This window comes from Macrobrachium nipponense, chromosome 13 (assembly GCF_015104395.2).
Source record: "Macrobrachium nipponense isolate FS-2020 chromosome 13, ASM1510439v2, whole genome shotgun sequence".
Lineage (NCBI taxonomy): Eukaryota > Metazoa > Arthropoda > Malacostraca > Decapoda > Palaemonidae > Macrobrachium > Macrobrachium nipponense.
This window is the reverse complement of record NC_087206.1, coordinates 415,144-434,703: the sequence shown is the minus strand read 5'-3', so window position 1 is coordinate 434,703 and position 19,560 is coordinate 415,144. Positions and strand designations below refer to the sequence as shown.

At 35.8% G+C, this 19,560-nt stretch overlaps 1 pseudogene; it reads right to left on the bottom strand.

The window, feature by feature from the left end:
* Positions 1 to 8,758, bottom strand: part of LOC135225583 (lachesin-like) — a 317,204-nt pseudogene extending 308,446 nt beyond the window's left edge.
* Between the last annotated feature and the right edge of the window lie 10,802 nt (positions 8,759 to 19,560).

The following is a 19,560-nucleotide window of genomic DNA, read 5'->3' as shown; positions in this document are numbered from 1 at the left end:
ATGTCATCGCAAAATGAACGCACCCGCGCTTCCCCAGCCACGCCCCCTTTTTCTTTTTTTAATTTATTCATCGCATAGCTGTCCGCGTAAGACGTCGCTCTGACAGGGTGATGGCGTGAAATTCTGCGCTCACTCACCCGTCGGGGTGAATCTTTTGACGAAATACTTGGACGAAATACTTGCTTGGACCCCCAAGGGGGGCGTTTGCCGATTAGCCAGCTGATTGGGCGCTGATTGACACGCGTCGTTCGTCTGTTATTAACCAGCTGATGACATGACATTCTACTTGTGTTTACTAGTGCATTGTTGATGGCATACTCTTCTCTTACTGACCGGTAAATCAGTTACGATCATCCACGTTGTTGTCTGGTGAATGATTTATGATCATTTCTTCATGTTAACCAGAGATTAATTCATGATATTCTTCTCATATTATTATTATTATTATTATTATTATTATTATTATTATTATTATTATTATTATTATTATTATTATTATTATTATTATGAACTAAGAAACCTCCGTAACGAAGCTATAATATTGAAAATTAAACGCCACAGTACTGTTAAAAATATATTTTTGTACAATGTTAAAAATTACCAGGAGAGACTTTCGGATACTGAAGAGGGATACGGAGCAGTATCCGAAAGTCTCTCCTAGTAATTTTTAACATTGTACAAAATATATTTTTAACAGTACTGTGGCTTGTAATTGTCATTATTGTTATTATTATCTTATTTTATTTATTTATATATTTTTTGTCTATCAGTCTCCAATCGACTGGCATTTATAATGTGGGGGTTCCTGGTTGCATCCTGCCTCCTTAGGAGTCCATCAATTTTCTTACTGTGTGTGCTCTTTCTAGGATCACGCTCTTCTGCATGAGTCCTGAAGCTACTTCAGTCTCTAGTTTTTTCCAGATTCCTTTTCAGGGATCTTGGGATCGGTGCCTAGTGTTCCTATGATTATTATTATTATTATTATTATTATTATTATTATTATTATTATTATTATTATTATTATTATGAAACCTATTCATATGGATCAAAGGGGCCATGGACTTGAAATTCAAGCTTCCAACGATTGTGGTGTTCACTAAAGAAGTAAGATGGGATGTTTACTTCCTCACAGAATCATTTAAGAAATCTGTAACTATTTTATTACAGAAACCAGTCAACAATCTGTAATGTTATTTTTCTCGAAAGTGACCATTTACCGGGGATACCGAATTTATGTTTCAAACACGTCAATTTATTATTCATGTCCGTGAAAAGGAATATTCAGTTTACCAGTGCGATGCTCTGTTGTTTTAAAAGCCATCTCGCATTTCTGACATTTTCACGTCATAAATCAATTTACGGGGTTTTACTAGGCATATACAGATCTCTTCCGGCACTTTAGGCTACTGGGATTTTAATGAGACCTATAAACTTAAGTATTGTTTCAACTATCTTATTGCCTTCTGTTTATAACTATTCGTAGACGTTTAATGCAAATTCATCGTGAATTCCTCGGTCGTTTTTTTTTTTTTTTTTTTTTTTTTGTTTTTTTTTTTTTTTGCCAGTGATAAACGTCAGCTTCATTAGTCAGGAATTTTAAGGAATCAAGAAATTCCTGAAAAGTCATTTCGTGTTACTTGTAGCTCATATTATATATACAGGTGTGTGTGTGTTTGTGTGGTTATGCGTCTGTGTGCGTGTACTGTGTATATATTATATAAATATATATATATAATATATATATATATATATATAATATATATATATATGTATATTTTTATAAACACACATATATGTATATATATATATACATAATATATATAATATATTATATATATATTCTTATAAATTTAAATTTGTATGTTTAGAAATATACATATATTTTACAGATATATATACATATATATATATATATATATATATATATATATATATATATAGAGAGAGAGAGAGAGAGAGAGAGAGAGAGAGAGAGAGAGAGAGAGAGAATCAATTAATGCGTCTCTCCTGTATCGACCGCGTTCCTCTACATCTTCTGTTTACATTTTGCACCTCTACAAGGACCACAATCGTACCCGAATATGATTGGCATTACATTCTATTTACGTTTGTATCCTTTTTCAATTTTTACAATTATACAGGCTTTGATTTTTTTGATTGATTTTATTCAGTAGTAACCAACAGCCTGTTCTTCGAAAGCCCAACGCTTCCTTCAGCCCAAAAGCGGGCCATTTGCGTTACTCCCATCTTTCACCACGCCATGTAAGCTTTTTCTCATCATCCCAATTACTGTCTTGCAAAATTTTCTGGATTTTTGTTTGTCAGACCACGCGTCTCGTAAAACCGTGGTTTCTAATTTTAAATGAGACTATACTGCTTACTGTTCAAGATTGTCTAAACCGATTTTGACTTTTGCCGATTGTATCTCTATTAAACATTTTTGTATAGTCATTTCTTTCATTTTATTCATCATTCATTTATATTTTGGCATTAGGTAGCCACATTCATCATTTGACTAATTTTATGCACACTAGTTAGTCACACGTCTTACATTTGACTCTGCGTGCCTCCATATTTTGGCTCTAGGTAGCCACGCCCTTCATTTGACACTAAATGAATATATTTCGCCACTAGGTAGCCAAGTTCCTCATTTGACACTAAATGAATATAGTTCGCAACTAAACCGCCACGTCCTTCATTTGCACTGAATGAATAAATTTGGCACTAGGTAGCCACGCCCTACATTTGACACTAAATGAATATATTTTGCCACCAGGTAGCCCCGCCGTTCATTTGACACTAAATGAATATATTTTGACACTAAGCAGCCCGGCCCTTCATTTGACACTGAATTAATATATTTGACACTAGGTAGCCCGCCCTTCATTTGACACTAAACGAATATATTTTGCCACTAGATAGCCACGCCCCTCCGTTGACACTAAATTAATATATTTTGGCACTAGGTAGCCACGCCCTTCATTTGACACTAAACGAATATATTTTGGCACTAGGTAGCCCCGCCTTTCATTAGAAAATAAATTAATATATATTGACACTAGGTAGCTCTGCTCTTTATTTGACACTGAATGAATATATTTTGGCACTAAGTAGCCACACCCCTCTATTGACACTAAATTAATATATATTGACACTAGGTAGCTCTGCTCTTTATTTGACACTGAATGAATATATTTTGGCACTAAGTAGCCACACCCCTCTATTGACACTAAATTAATATATTTTGGCAATAGGTAGTAACGTGATTCATTTGACACTGGACGAATATATTTTGGAAACAGGTAGCCCCGCCCATCATTAGACACTAAATTAGTATATTTTGGCACTAGGTAGCCCCGTTCTTCATTTGGCACTAAATGAATATATTTTGGCGCTAAATAGCCACACCCTTCGTTTGACACTAAATCAATATATTTTGGCACTAGGTAGCCACGCCTTTCGTTTGACACTGAATGAATATATTTTGGCACCGGGTAGTCCCTCCCCTCCGTTGGCACTAAATGATATATTTCTTCCACCAGTTAGCAACACCTTTCGTTTGACACTAAATGCTTATATTTTGGCAGCAAGTAGCTCCGCCCTTCATTTGACACTAGATGAATATATTTTTGCACCAGGTGGCCTCTTCTTTCATTAAACTCGGTTACACTATATTTTGGCTCTCGGTTTCCTTGGGGTAGGTCACAGAAAAGCTTTCAGGAAACCAAATCAGCTTTGCGAATGACTTGTCCTTATTCGATTGGCTTATTCGTCCCTCATAGCGGTCTGTAAGTGAATTATTTAAGCAGCGGTTTTGTAAAAAAAAAAATGTATGCTCATATTTTTAGAAATAAGTCACATTAAAATAGATTATATTCCTTGAAATTATTCAGAGTTATATTTTTTTAAGTAAATCCTCCATAGATCGAAGATTCCTTCAATAAATTTAACATCGTGTTGGGAATGCGGATTATTTTTCGAATTTTTATTTGTTAGTGTTACTTAAATATAAACAAAAAGCGCACTTTTCTGTCCTGCAAGCCTCTTACGTAAATAACCTTTCAAACAACAATATTCCATAACTATTTTTCATTTAATTTAAGCAGAAATTCTACGGTATATAAGTTTAAATATTTTTCAAATTTTTATTTGTTAGTGTTACTTAAATATAAACAAAAAGGGCACTTTTCGGTCCTGCAAGCCTCTTACGTAAATAACCTTTCAGACAACAATATTCCATAACTATTTTTCATTTAATTTAAGCAGACATTCTACGGTATATAAGTTTAAATATTTTCCCCCCACTATTTGTTTGTTGATTTCGGGAATCTAGGATATCAGTTTCAATATTCCTATAGTTTATTTTTAGGCATCCTTTGCGGGTACTTGGCGGAATATCAATATTAATGTTTTTTCCCCAGTTCAGTGCTTCAGTAGGATATTCCGGGATATCCGTTTCAGTTGTCAGTGTGACACATTTTTGGAAAAAAAAAAATGTGAGCATTCAGTCTGAAAAACATTGAGAGCAAAAAGTACATAGTCACAAATGCTGATCCGATAGAGTAGTTCCTCCAGTGATAATTACGTCACAAAGTGATACATTTCATTTCTATATTTATTCGTGTATTCATATATTTATTAATGTACTTATGTGTCGATTAATGTATTTATATATTTATTTATATATTTATTTATTTATCCATTCTACGTTTCTATTAAAGGTCAATTAAATGGGGCATTCTTAAAGGTCATGCGATGTATTCAAGAAACACGTACGTATGTATAAACCCCCGTTCGTGTTCTGCATGTTTGTAATATTTATGTGTGCGTGTGTATAATTATTAACTGAACCATTGTATCGTTTCTAATTTATTCTTGGCATTTTAAGAAAGGCAGAGTTCTTTTTTATATAAGATTATTTATGTTTTATATACAAATGCGTATATATTCATTGATATATATGAATATTCATTGACATATATATATATATATATATATATACTATATTAATCTATATATATATATATAATATTAGTGTTATATAAAGTTATGTATGTGCAAAGTTGATCAAGTACATTAGACGAACTCTAGAGAAAAACCCTCCGCTAAAAACACCATCTTATCTTTATTTTCCAATAGTGCAAATGAATCTCTTGCATAACTATAAGCATACACGTGCGTAATATTCCACCAAATTAACTTAACATCATTATCAAATAACAGAGAATCTTTTCGATAGGCAATCGTAGCGATTTTCTTAACAAAAAGCTTTAAAAAAAATAATTCCATAATCAAAGATAAATTCCGCGCCATTCGAATGTATTCAGGAGCGTGATTTTGCAATATTATTCCTTTTAAGTTCAGTCTCATTCATCTTAATACAATAGCTTTCTTTTAAATGTTCCGCTGTTTTAAAAACTGTTTTTGGTTTATGTGTTGCTGGTATGATAAAAATGTCAAGATTACTACGGATACTGCTGGTGGACTATATATATACTTCCACAAATTTGTATTTTTCGGTGCGCGTCGGTGGAGGACGGACAATATTGACTTTCCCCAATGGATAACTTTTAGCCGACCTTTTTCGCACTATTTTTATTTCGTTGCTTTAGTTTTTTAACGTTAAATGGTATTGAATTCCTAGGTAAACAGCGGCCTTACTTTCTCCTACTGCGTTCTATGCCGTAAAGACCATGACAGCTTTCTACGTCTTCGTCATGTTTCATCTTCTGTAAAGTTTTTATTTTACTGTACCTGATGGTAGTATCAAACGTATAACGATAATAATAATAATAAGATATTTAATTTTATCCGTTCTTAAATATATTAGAAACACTCAAGGCTTTTTGCGTTTTGAAAGTTACTCCGCATTCATCGGTAAATTAAATTAGAATAAAGTACGATAACAATAATATATTTAATTTTGTCTGCTCTTAAATATATTAGAAACACTCAAGGATTTTCGTTTTGGAAAACTCCGCATTCATCGGTAAATCAAATTGGGCTAAAACAAAGTACGAGTACTTAATGGATTAAGTACGAGTGATTTTTGGATTAAATATATTTTTGAGTCGTGATTCGTTTTAGAAACCAGTGAGAACTGAGGTTTTAATTTGCGGTTTTCAGACGATTTTCGTAACTTTTCTGGGTTGTATTGAATGGTTTTATCTTGATGACATTTAATATAATTTTTTTTATGTGAGATAAATACCACGGTAACTTATTTCGATTTGAGTACACTCCGGTTTATACGGTATGTCTTAAGAATACTACGCGCTCTAAAATCTGTTGTAATTATGAAATGACATTTAACACTAGGAAGAATAAACTTGGAACGAACTGAACATTTTACTATCTGAAAAATGTATTCTAATTAGTGACTAATTTCGCACGAGTCTGTGTTCGGTGTTTTGATTTTTGTCACGGAATTCGTAAGATTCTTATCACTGCCATGACACTACGTTACTCTACATCCGAATAGAGGATTAAGTCTCATTAAAATTATTAGAATTTCATTTATACTGTCCTTGATTATTCGTACGTGTGTGTCAGACTTTTCAGAATTCCGAATCATTTTTCTATATATAATTACGCTACCTGTTTTATATTATTCTTACTTTTATTTATATTTATAGTTTCATGAAATTATCAGTTGAATTTCAGTTATACTTTATTCTGTTATTTGATTATTCATATCTTTGACTGGTTTTTCAGAACTGAAAATAATCTTATGTATGATTACGATATTTAATTACGAAACTTGTTTCATATAATTTTATCTTTCATTTAGATTTATAATGTCCGACTCTGAATTATTTTACTGATAATAATTGCGGGTTATGTAATGATAACCATTTTAATTTATTGATAACTGTAATCTAATATGAAAATACCTGTAATTACGAACATGGAGCTTTTTGTAGTTTGTATTTTATCATGTAGTTCGAGAATTATAATCCTTATCACAAAAGCAAGCTTACGTTATGTCTAACTCTTCAGATTAGTTCAGAAAGTTATAGAGTAAAGATTAATACTTTAGATAATGACAATCCTTACTTGAATAAGTTATTTGGGACGCTTACTAATCAGTGACTGTTATCTATAATTATATGATTAATTTAATTAATAATTATGAAGATGTATTAAGGATAACGAATGCATTATGATTTTCTTCTCGATTTTTAGGTCTGATGCAACGGGTTAGTAAAAATAACAATGGTTTAGTTACTGAAATATATTCCAGCTTTGTTGGTTATCTGAATCTTATTGTTCCCCTACAAATAAGTGAATGAAGTATTCTTCGTTTCATTACGGATTAAGTTACTGTTATAAGACGGAGAGTAAGACGATGAGTTACTTAATTAAGGATGTGAAAAAAATAAACATAGGGTCTAGTGCAATGCATTCATGATAATAATATTGTTTTATCCTGCTTAGTTGATTATATGAATATTGTTGCTATTGAAGTTTAACACGTTTCATTTCGAACTAAATTAACGTTATAGGACGGTGAGTTACTTAAGAAATCAAGATAGTAAATAAACGAATGTATGTACGAAATGTAAACGGAAATCAGGTTCCTGGAACGATGCCTGGAAAATCCACAGGACGAATGTTAATAGAATTTCCTAATTCATTTCGAATAGGACGATGAGTTACTTAAGGAAACAAGATAGAAAATAAACGAATGTATGTACGAAAAGTAAACGGAAATCAGTTTCCTGGAACGAGCCCTGGAAAACCCCACAAGACGAAGAAACCCCTGAGAATTCTTGGCCCCCACCATCTTCCTTACCTTTAGCAGCAGCTGGAAATGCGAGAAGAGTTGAACTCACTACGGCAACCAGGAACGTGGCGGGCCAGCGCCGTCGACGGCCTGCCGGCAAGTTCTTGTCCGTCCTTACAACGGCGCCCGAAGGGCAGCTATAGCTCCTTCTTCGTTTCATTCGCTGCTCGTCCGTCATGTTGGAGTCTTCTCCTTCTTCTTCTTCTTCTTGGCCCTTTTTGCGACTGTACTGAACACCTTTTCTCTTTGCAATTTTCCGTTTCATCCAGGAAATTGAAATGCCATTTCTCTCTTTCAATCTTTTCCTTTATTTTTTTTTCGTTTGAGCGTTCGTTTCTATATCCCCGGGCCCTATCACCCCTTCTGGTCTCGTATTCCCCTTTTTTTAGACGCGGATGCTACTTTCTACGAGGCATCTCCCGCAGACTTGCGGTGATCATTCGGACTTAGTAGCGCTTTGACGAGCTTGGCAACGACGACGCCCATGTCACGTAGTCGTCATCGTGGCTTATCGCTACTATCGGCGGGAAGCGACGACGACTCTTCCACGAACGCGCGAAAACTGACTTGTGCCCGATTTGTACCTCATCCTAAAAGACTTCGGGGAGGGGCCCTACGAACCCCAGAAGCTCCTGGCACTAACGCGTCCTCGTACATGACATCGAGACGTTTTAGCATTCAGGCGAAAGGACTTTGCACGCTGCTAAAACTCCCTATCGACATGGTTGAACTTTATCCAAAGCTAATATGGCTTCGGACGATCGAGAATAACAAAGCTAATCTCCTAGACAAGATGTTCTATATTAACCAGAGCGTATCTACGGTTCGTTCGTTCTAGGGAAAAGGGGCAACGCGCCAAGCCTGCGAGAGGGTGAGAGAGAGAGAGAGAGAGAGAGGGTGGGAGAGTGAGTGAGCGAGGGAGTGAGACTAACTGAACAGGACTTGCCGCGCGAGGTAACTACGTCCGTTCTCTTCTATGAGGTGACGACGACTGAGGGTAGAGAGAGATGCGCGCTACATATGAGGCGGGATAGAGAAGGAGAGAGAGAGAGAGAGAGAGAGAGTCAGTGAGAGAGAGAGAGAGAGAGAGAGAGAGAGAGAGAGAGAGAGAGAGAGAGAGAGAGAAGCCTCAACATGCACCAGATTTGTTAAAGAAAATATTCTGGCTTTGCAAATGGCCCAGGAGTGTTGCGGTGAATAAAAGACCCGTTACTGTTTCTTGGGAGGAATGCCAACGAACTCTGACCTCACATGACCAGCATGCACACGAGCTGTGAGATGGATCTGTCTGCTTTTCCTCTCTCTTCTTCCTCTTCTTCTTCTTCTTCCTCTCCTCCTCCTCCTCCTCCTCTTCTTCTTCTTCTTCTCCTTTTTCTTCTCCTCCTCCTCCTTCTTCTTCTTCTTCTTTTTCATTTCTCCTCCTCCTCCTTCTCTTCTTCTTCTTTCTTCATTTCTCTTCTTCCTCTCGGTTTTCTTCTTTCTTCTTCTTCTTCTTCTTCTCTCTCTTCTCTTCTCTCTTCTCCTTCTTCTTCTTCTTCTTCCTCCTCTTCTCCTTTTTTTCCTCCTCCTTTTATACCTCCTCTTCTTCCTCTTCTTCTTCTCCTTCTCTTCCTCCTCCCTCCTCTCCTTCCTCCTGTCTTCTTCTTCTTCCTTCCTCTCCTCCTCTCCTCTCTCCTCCTTCTTCTTCTTCTTCTTCTTCTTTCTCCTCCTCCTTCTTCTTCTTCTTCTCTTCTTCTTCTCCTCTCTCCTTCTCCTCTTCTCCTTCCTCCTCCTCTTCTCTTCTCTTCTTCTCTTCTTCTTCTTCTCCCCCTCCTCCTCCTCCTCCTCCTTCTCCTTCTTCTTCTCCTTCTTCTTCTTCTTCTTCTTGAAACCTTCGTCTTCCTTTGGCCATCGTATATCATCGCGTCTTCTTTCCTTTATTCATTACCTCTTCTTTTCACCCCTTTTTTTTTTAATGGCTGTCAGCCCTCATCTTCATCTTCTTTCACATCTACCTTTTATTCTGTTATTCTTTTAACCCTCTCCTCCTATGTCCTCTTAATTCCCTGCCTATTGGTCATCGTGACCTAAGGTGCGAACTTCGGAAGCTGATTAGGGGAGACACCAGGCTCTTAGAATGCCAGGACAGTCGTCTACTTCTGGCGTCGAGGTCCTGAATTTACCGAAGGAAACAGCCAGCCAACTGTCGCTTGTGTCATGAACAGTTATCTTTAAACGTCCTTTCCAGATGCCCATCCAACCTCCTCCCCCCTACCCCAGTACCCCAGTACAAGCTCTAAAGGTATTTAATGCCTCTCCAATTCCTATTACCCTCCCAGGGGCGGTATTGCCAGCAGTGCACCTCACCCAGCGCACTGTAGGGATTACTTAAGGTTCTTTGCAGCATCCCTTTGGTCACTAGATACAACCCCTTTTCATTTCTTTTACAAGACCTCCTTTCATATTCCTCTTCTTCCTTCTTACTTTTGTCAATCCTTTCCTGACAGTCATAGTGCAACTGCTTTGAGGTTTTCCTCCTATTGCACCCTTCAGGCATCCTTCACTCAATTGTCCTTTCACCGCTGAATGACCACATATGTCCCAGTGACCTGGTACTTAACTTATCTACGTAGCCCAGACCACATGTGACCTCTGACTGACTTATGTACCTAGCCCAGACCCGATGTGACCTCAGACTTAACTTATCTAACTAGCCCAAACCCGATGGAGACCAGCCAACAGGGGGCGGATGGGATGGGGGTGACGGGGGCCGACTACATAAAAAAAAAATTACGGATTGTATTCATTTACAGTAGGTGAACTGGTGGGCGGTAGTAGACCACGATTGGACCACGGGTCCATCGAATGAAAGATGAGGTTTTTGGAGAAAAAAACTTCAGGTATTATAGTCACTTCGCACACCTTTTAAAGCTTCCATAATAAATATAATGAAGTCGTTCTCGTACCAACTTCCCATCTACCTGTCCCAGTCTTATGTCTCACTCTTAAGACGAGACATCTTCCCTCACCTTCTTCCTATATCACCTGACCCCTAATTCCCAGTGTCCGATGAATTTTTCCAAGTTTATTGATTCGCCGAACCCAGGCAGATATATAATACTTTGCAAGCACTCGTAAATAGGGACAAATAAAAATGCGTAATTACAAATTATCTCCAGTTAATGAAAGCGACCATTTTAGCCCCCGACGCAGCAGCACCAACACCAGCAAAAAATAGTTTTCATCCGTGAGTTAATCATAGCTTGCATAACAATGAACGATTGTTTTGGGGGTAATTGCTCGATTGATTGTTATCTCTCTCTCTCTCTCTCTCTCTCTCTCTCTCTCTCTCTCTCTCTCTCTCTCTCCGTCGACCCCAGAGCAAAATCATGGTCTCGGTCAATTGCTGTAGCTTTATTTTATTTTTTTAATCTCTCTCTCTCTCTCTCTCTCTCTCTCTCTCTCTCTCTCTCTCTCTCTCTCTCTCCTTCGACTCCAGAGCAAAATCAAGGTCTCGGTCAATTGCATGTAGCTTTATTCATTTTTTTTTTCATTTTTTTTTTTTCTGAATGGACTGTGATACTGAGGTTAGTATAGACTAAGGTGGCCTTATGCCAGCACAGAGGAGGTTCGAAAGCGTGGCAAGTAATGAGCTACATGATTCAAGAAGACCGGTGTGAATGTCTGGACTCGGTCGACCAACCCAGAATCCGTTAATGCTAAATTTTAAGGAAGTTGTACGCAAGTCTATTTCTTAGTCTATATTGTTTGAATATATTTCCCTTCTCTGTGTTTACGTAAATTTGTATACATTGTATTACATTTTAATTTCCCAAGGGAATACACGTTAGGATGTATTCGTATATGTGTCTACATTACATTGCATTATAATTTCCCAAGGGGATACACCATAGAATGTACTTACTATATGTGTTTACATCGTATTACATTACAATTTTCCATGGGAATACACCTTAGAATGTATACGAATATGTGTATACATTGTATCACATTACGTTTTTCCATGAGAATACACCATAAAATTTATGCATATGTGTGTACATTGTATCACATTACAATTTTCAATGGGAATACACCTTAGAATTGACTTATATGTGTCTACATTATATTGCATTACAATTTTCCATGAGAATACACCTTATAATGTATACGCATATGTGTATACATTGTATCACATTACAATTTTCCATGGGAATGCACCTTATAATGTACGTGATGATACATTTATTTGAGTATTATTTTTTGAATGAGAGAGAGAGAGAGAGAGAGAGAGAGAATCTCCTCATGGTCATTAAATCCACCCACTTTCTCATTCCTCCATAAACCCTCTTTTGTCATTTTTCATCAGAGGACGAATGTCAAACGTCACGTGACCGCCACCTTAAGTGGCATTCCGATTTGTTTTATTTATCTTTCCCCCCGGGACAAAAGAAAGAAAGAAAGAAAGAAAGGAAGAAAGGAAGTCTTCCTTTCTTTACTTTTATCTCGATTGAGAGAATTTTCATTTGTCTGTTATCATCTCGTTTTTGTATTAATTGTATTTTTTTTTATGCAACAGTTTCGTGGGCAAAAGCTTATGCCGGGAGGTCGGGTAGGATAGCAGCGCCTCTCTCTCTCTCTCTCTCTCTCTCTCTCTCTCTATCTCTCTCTCTCTCTCTCTCTGCACACCACACAGTATATATATATATATATATATATATATATATATATATATTATATATATATATATATATCTATAATATATAATAGTGTATATATATATATATATATATATATATATATATATATATATATATATGTGTGTGTGTGTGTGTGTGTGTGTGTGTGTACTGGAATGAGGCCACCCTATTGTATACTAACCTTAGTGTCACAGTCCATTCAGAAAATAGACAATAGAAGAAATAAAAAGATAAGAAATAAATAAAGCTAAATACAAATGACCGAGACCATGATTTTGCTCTGGAGTCGAAGGAGAGAGAGAGAGAGAGAGAGATAAAAGCCTACGAATAGAAACAAATTCTAAATGAATTCAGAAATCTGGAGGGTGATTTATTTTTTAAAGACGATATTATCCAGACGCTCCTTCAAAATATGCTTAAGAAATGGGTACCGATTCGCGCCGAATTCTCATGTTCCGTTGCTCCGTGTGTCTTCAGTCTATTATTAATTTATTATTATTATTGTTTTTTTTTTTTTTTTTTTTTTTTTTTTCTTTTTTTTTACTCTATCACAGTCCTCCAATTCGACTGGGTGGTATTTATAGTGTGGGGTTCCGGGTTGCATCCTGCCTCCTTAGGAGTCCATCACTCTTCTTACTATGTGTGCCGTTTCTAGGATCACACTCTTCTGCATGAGCCCTGGAGCTACTTCAGCCTCTAGTTTTTCTATATTATTATTATTATTATTATTATTATTATTATTATTATTATTATTATTAATTATTATTATTAGAAAATATTTTCATAGTAGCACGAATCTTGAAATGGAGAAATAAATTCACAGTTAAGTATGTGCACACATATATTTATTATTATTATTATTATTATTATTATTATTATTATTATTATTATTATTATTATTATTATTTTATTATTATTATTATTATTATTAGAAAACATAGTAGCACGAATCTTGAAATGGAGAAATAAATTCACATTTAAATATGTGCACACATATATTTAAAAACAAAACTGTACAGATATCTTTCGGGAACCTGTTCTGTTACCCTTTTCAAAGCGGTCTGTACAGTCTTATCTTTTGATATATGTAAATATACGTAACTGTGGATTTGTTTCTCCATTATTATTATTATCATATTATTGTCTTTGCTGTCCAATCATTATCATCCTATTCGATTGGGTGGTTGTTATAGTGTGGGATTGCGGATTGCATCCTGCCTCGTTAGGAGTCCATCACTTTTCTCACTATGTGTGTTTAGGAGCACACTCTTCTGCATGAGTCCTGGAGCTACTTCGACATCTAGTTTTTCCAGGTTCCTTTTCAGGGATCTTGGGATCGTGCCTCTTGGTGTCCCTAAGATTATGGGTACAATTTCCACTGGCATATCCCATATCCTTCTTATTTCTGTGTTTAGGTCTTGATACTTATCAATCTTTTCTCTCCTTTTCCCTTCTACACTGGTGTCCCATAGTGTTATTATTATTATTGTTGTTGTAGTTGTTGTTGTTGTTGTTGTTATTGTTGTTGTTGTTCAGGAGGTGAAGCGAATTCATATGAAACAAGTCCACAAAGACGGCAAACTTGAAATTTAACCTTTCCAGAGAATATGGATGGTGCTTTTTTTGAAAGAAGCATCAGAAGATAAAATGAAATGCAGAAAGAAGATAATTACTGATTAGAAAGAATAAATAATCAATTCAGCAGCAGCAGTAATAGTAGAAGCAGTAATAGTAGAAGCAGTAATAGTATATGCAATATATCTACCGATTCCACTTTACTCACCGTTTCACGAAACCACCTTTTGCCAGACCAAATAGGGTCTACCTCTGATTTCATAAAAAAAATCAGACGGAAAACAGATGAGAGAAAAAAAATGAGGAACTGAGATATTTCGTTTTTTTTTTTTTTCCAGAAAAGAAAGAATAGAAATTGTTACCGCGTGATGGTATTCGTTTCTTTGAAATGATTTCAAGGGTTGAATTCACACCACTTAATATTGTCCTGTATCGAGTTTTAAGCCTCTTATTCACTTAGATTCTTCCTCTATTGTCCGGTTGCCCTTGGTGTATTCAATTGTAGCCGCCTTTCTTTTTTTTTTTTAACGATTTCAATGCGTGGTTAGTTCTTGATTCTCTCTTTTTTGTTTTTTTCCAAAAATTAATAACGCATTTTTTTCTGAAACAAGTATGCAGTTTATTTATTTATTTATTTATTTATTTATTTATTTTTTGCCAAAAACAAGTACGGTTTCTTTTCAGTATACAAGTTCGCAGTTTTTTCCAAAAACAGTATAACACGCATTTTTTTAAAACAAGTATGTAGGTTTTTTCTTTTTTCTTTTTTGCGAAAAACAATACGCAATTTTTTTTTTTTCAAAACCAAGTATGACGGGTCTTTTACTTTTTTCTTTTTTGTAAAAAACAATGCACATTTTTTTCCAAACCAAGTATGCAGGTTTTTTTCATTTTTCTTTTTTGCCAAAAACAATACGCATTTTTTTCAAAAAGAATTATGCAGATTTTTGTCTTTTTCAATTTTTGCCAAAAACAATACACATTTTTATTTCAAAAACAAGAATGCAGGTTTTTTTTTTTTGGCCAAAACAATACGCAATTTTTTAGCAATACGCAATTTTCTCTTTTGTCAAATACAATACGCAAATATTTATTTTGTCAAAAACAAGTATGTAGTTGTTGTTGTTTTTTTTTTTTTTTTTTTTCCAAATACAAGTACGCAGGGTTTTTTTTTCAGTCTTTAACATTCCTGGAGCGAGGGTCCACCGCACTATTTTCTTTTCATTCTCTCAAAAGGCATTCACAAACGAATCATAAATTGTCGTTATTAATCGTCGCTGCCTGATAGAGACGACTATTTTTGCGTATCGGCGCGTCGGCAACAACAACAACAACAACAAAAAGTAGTTTTCATTAGCGGATCAATCATAGTATGAAACAACAACAAAAAAATAAAAAGCTCTTAGCATAATAATTAACGATTGTTGGAGTAATTGCTTGCTCGAGTGATTAATATTTTTATCGGAGGTGGGTTTTGGTGGGGTGGGGCTGGGGGAGGTGGTTGGGGCTAGGATGGGGTGTGGTGGTGGCGAACGGGTGCTAGGGGGGGGGGGGGGGGGAGGAGCCATCGGAACTCCTCTCCATCACCCAAACATTGTCTCCGAAATTCATATTTATTTTACAGATTTTTTTTTTTTTCCTGGTAGGGTGGGTGGAGTTAGTGGGGTTAGGAGTTTGGGGGGGGGGGGGGGGAGGTCATGCTGTGTTAAATGCAACTGGCCCCATAATTACTTGGCCCAGTCCCATGGCCAAATTGAAGAGGGAAATACCCGGATGTACTTATGTGTGACTATCTCTATTATTCTAAATGACTGCTATCAATGTTTACAATCACAGATGAATACATCCATGCATAACAGGTCACGGGTGGTAAACGTGGTGTTGATGAGATAAAGTGCACGAGGTGTGACAGGGCGGGAAAAGCGTGACCGAGCGCGTACCATGAGCTTTAGAACTCGAGAGAGGTGTTCCTTCATTCATTCGACGAATATAACTTAGCGTCATTCGGCAAAAATATTTTTCAAAATTAATTAGGAGAGTAAGTAGAGATGCCAGAAAAGATGAAGTAGGAAGTCAATGAGGATATATAAAAAAGTCGGGATATTTATATATATATATATATATATATATATATATATATATATATATATATATATAAATACTTACTCATTTTTATTAAAATCACTTGTTGGCCGAGTCGGTAACTCACTGAAGTCCTGATTCCTCCCCTCCCCTTTCTGTGCTCTGGTTCGATCCACGAGAAGACGAAGTAATCATCAACTGAAAAAAAAGAAAAAAATTCCCTTCAGTTAAACCGTATATGAAAATTATAATTATGAGGTAGAGCGAATTGGATATTAAAGGACCATTTGTAACTTAATGCATATATATATATAGAGAGAGAGAGAGAGAGAGAGAGAGAGGGAGATGAGAGAGAGAGAGAGAGAGATGCTCTGATGACGTAGACGCATAAACAAAGATATGTATGCATTTACAGTCTTTCGCTACAGAATTGTGACCGCATGAGGTTCTTCACCTCCCCTCCCCGTTTTAATTTCCCGAAACTGCGTTAGACAATAAGGCCGCAGAACATTCCGCAACACCTGTTAAGCTACTTATTCCCACAGATTCTTTCGAATTGTCCGAACGGCTCGTGGCGTTCAAGTACAAACTTTATTCAACCTGGAACGAGCGATGAAATTCCTTTAGCATTTCCGTATCCTTCTGTAGATTGGAATATTGTTTATGTGTTTCTTTATATTCGTGAACTCTAAGAGCGTTTCTTCAGTAAGGTAATATCAGGTTAAATATCCTCTCATTTTAATCCTTCACTTAGAGGCATTGAAATGAAAGTTTAATTCAAGCAGGTGCTATCAAAGAACTGTTTATTTTTTTTTGTAAGTCGATTGTCGCTTTATACAATTTATATTAAAAGACATTTTCTCTTATTGTATTGACCTGAGATTGTATTTATTGTTTCCATATTGTTATTTTTTGTAGGTCGATTGTCGCTTTATACAATGTATATTAAAGGAAATTTTTTCTTATTGTGTGGACTTGAGATTGTAATGCATTGTATCCTTATTGGTTGCATTTGCGATTGGCGCTTAGCGACGTAGTACTTTCCAGCCTTTAACCAAGACGTAGTATTTAATGCCGTCTCTACTACTTTCTGCAGGTATTTGTGCGCGCATGCGCGTGTGCCCACAAACATACGCATATACATACATGCATATATATATATATATATATATATATATATATATATATATATACGCACACACATATTTATATATATACGTGTGTGTGTGTCTGCACATTCAGCGGTGTCAATAACCGAGATGTGTGACACCATTTTTTAACAGACATAATCAATCAATCAATCAATCTGCACATTCAGAAAGATGAGATCAGCCATTCAAAGAGAAAAATACATTAAAAAATTAAAAAATTTAAAACATTAATTAAAAAAATGTTTTTATCAGACAACTCTCTTTACCTATAAAATTTTGCTACACAGTCATGCAAAGAAGAATTGGGCACAAGTCCGAATTTTTATCGAGCGTCAGTGGACACCACGCAAATGTCACCTTACCCTGTTCCCCATGCCACGCCTCCCAAACCCCACCCCCACCCCCCCCCACCCCCCAAAAAAATTGTCATCAGTGGGTCCATCATTGTTTCAAACTATTGGAAACTACTTCACGGACACCAACTGATGTGTGGGTAACTGGATGCTTTAGCGGTTAATATTCTAGTGTTGTGACAGAAACTCACTCGACAAACACAGTAGAGCTGGATATTCGCTTTTGCCTTTTTCGTCTTTATTTGAGGGGACTGAAACTAAAATTAAAATATCTTGGTCGCATTTATGAAACTGATGATGAGGAGAACGGACAGAGGCAATCGTGCGTTTAAACAGGAGTTCATTCTTATTACCCGTCCACACGTGCGATCACCTGTCAGTCGGTCGAAAGAACTTTGGGTAATTCCATCAGTTCATCAGTTCTGGTGAGTGGACTGACTCCGCCCACAAACTGTCGTCCACACGTACGTTTTAACGTCAGTTTCGATGAACTGACAGGCAGACTGGACAGGTCAACCTGTGCGTGAATACCCAACCATACAGATGTCATCCTCTCCATGAGTGTGTGCAAATTTATATTTTCCTGTGAACATTTTCGTGTTAGACGGAATTAATATCCTCTCATGATTTTTTTTTTTTTCCTCATTACCGCCGCGTGATAGCCGCTGGTTTGCAAGAGAGACAGCGAAAGTCATTCTAGCCTGCCTGCTCAGGCGACTTGAGTTACCCACATACCGTAAGCGCTAATGTTTGCTATAACCTATATACCTTAGTTATCTAGTTTCGACATCACCGTCAGGAGAGCCGACAAGACCGCAGCCCTAGTACTTATCAAGACTACCGAAAATAGACAAAAAATCGACGAGATCTCGCCGATACCACTAAGTTTCGACGCATTACTAAGAACCCCGTAGACGACATTGAACGCGAAGCCAATAGGATCATAGAAACTGTCAACGCAGCCACAAACGTCTTACACCTATCTAGTATTTCTGGAGATTACAACCTCGAGTACATCTACGGTAATGTAAAAAAAAAAAAAAAAAAAAAAAAAAAAAACATGGAAACCGTTTAAGACCTATTATTATTATTATTATTATTATTATTATTATTATTATTATTATTATTATTATTATTATTATTATTATTATTATTATAATAATAATAATAATAATAATAATAATAATAATAATAATAATAATAATAATAATAATAATATTATTATTATATTATTATTATTATTATTATTATTATTATTATTATTATTATTATTATTATTATTATTAGTGCAAAACCCCAAATTCACCATACCCAAATACAAGACCACAGAATGGACATTTCATGACCTGGGTCGTCCGACTTAAAAGCAGTTGGGGGCGGGGGGCAGGGGGTTGGCCAGAGCTGAAAGTAGGGAGAGAGAGAGAGAGAGGGAGGGAGACCAAGTATACTTTAATACCTTAATGAAATGTTTAAACATCGAGAAACATTTTGCGTGTGGGGCCATTTTCTGAATAAGACACAAGAGGCATCCCATTAACATTGGAGCGAGTCGAGCATAAACAATTAGGACCCCCCTGAAACATTCAGCAGGAAATGCCAGCGAAAACGAGGAAGAAAAAAAAATGAAATAGCATAAACACCCACCATGAAGCCCTTCCGTCTCCCTGAATAATTCAGACTCAATTTAAGTGTTTATGGCAAGGCTCTTGCCAAAAGAGCCTGTGCGATTATTATTATTATTATTATTATTATTATTATTATTATTATTATTATTATTATTATTATTATTATTATTATGACAGACAAATTCTGCCCCATCGTTATTCTACATTTATTATTATTATTATTATTATTATTATTATTATTATAAGATTATTATTATTATTATTATTATTATTATTATTATTATTATTATATGAAGGATAAATTTTACG